The sequence below is a fragment of the Empidonax traillii genome, unplaced genomic scaffold (genome assembly GCF_003031625.1).
Source record: "Empidonax traillii isolate 1590-97213 ecotype Southwest subspecies unplaced genomic scaffold, ASM303162v1 scaffold3388:size33119, whole genome shotgun sequence".
Lineage (NCBI taxonomy): Eukaryota > Metazoa > Chordata > Aves > Passeriformes > Tyrannidae > Empidonax > Empidonax traillii.
In genome coordinates, this window is record NW_020958581.1 from 462 (window position 1) to 1,010 (window position 549).

Genomic DNA, 549 nt, shown 5'->3' on the forward strand with positions numbered 1-549 from the left:
AGTGCTCGATGCTGTCCGGCTTCCGTCTGCGCCGAGCCCGCAGGGTGGGACAGGGTGTTGGTCGGCGTGTCGTTCTCCTCTGGTACTGGGCTGTACTGGTTCCGAGGGCGTCTGATGATCCAATCCTGCAAGTAAAAGCTCACAGTTTTCATTAGTAGGGAAAGTGTCAGGTTTAGAGGTGTTTTATGCCTTGTATCCATATGTGGCCGCCCCATGTTCCAAGTGGGAGGGGGCTGGGTGCTGCCAGGGCAGTTGCATTGCCCCCTCCCCTTCACGTTTCCCTGATTTTTAGATCTACAATCTTTAGCAAAGTGCCCTTTTTTCCCACATGCAAGACACGGCCTTTTTGGTTTGATTGCTGGACTCCCGAGCTGGGGGCAGTTTACTGCCACATGTTCTGGCTGGCCACATTTAAAACACACCATTGCATTAGCTATTGCTGCGTGAACAGCCTCTTGAATTGGGGCAAAATGCTCTTCTTTTGTGACATGTTTAATCATGTCTGCGATACTCGCTGCAGTTGGCAGGGATCGCAGAATGTCCTTGGTT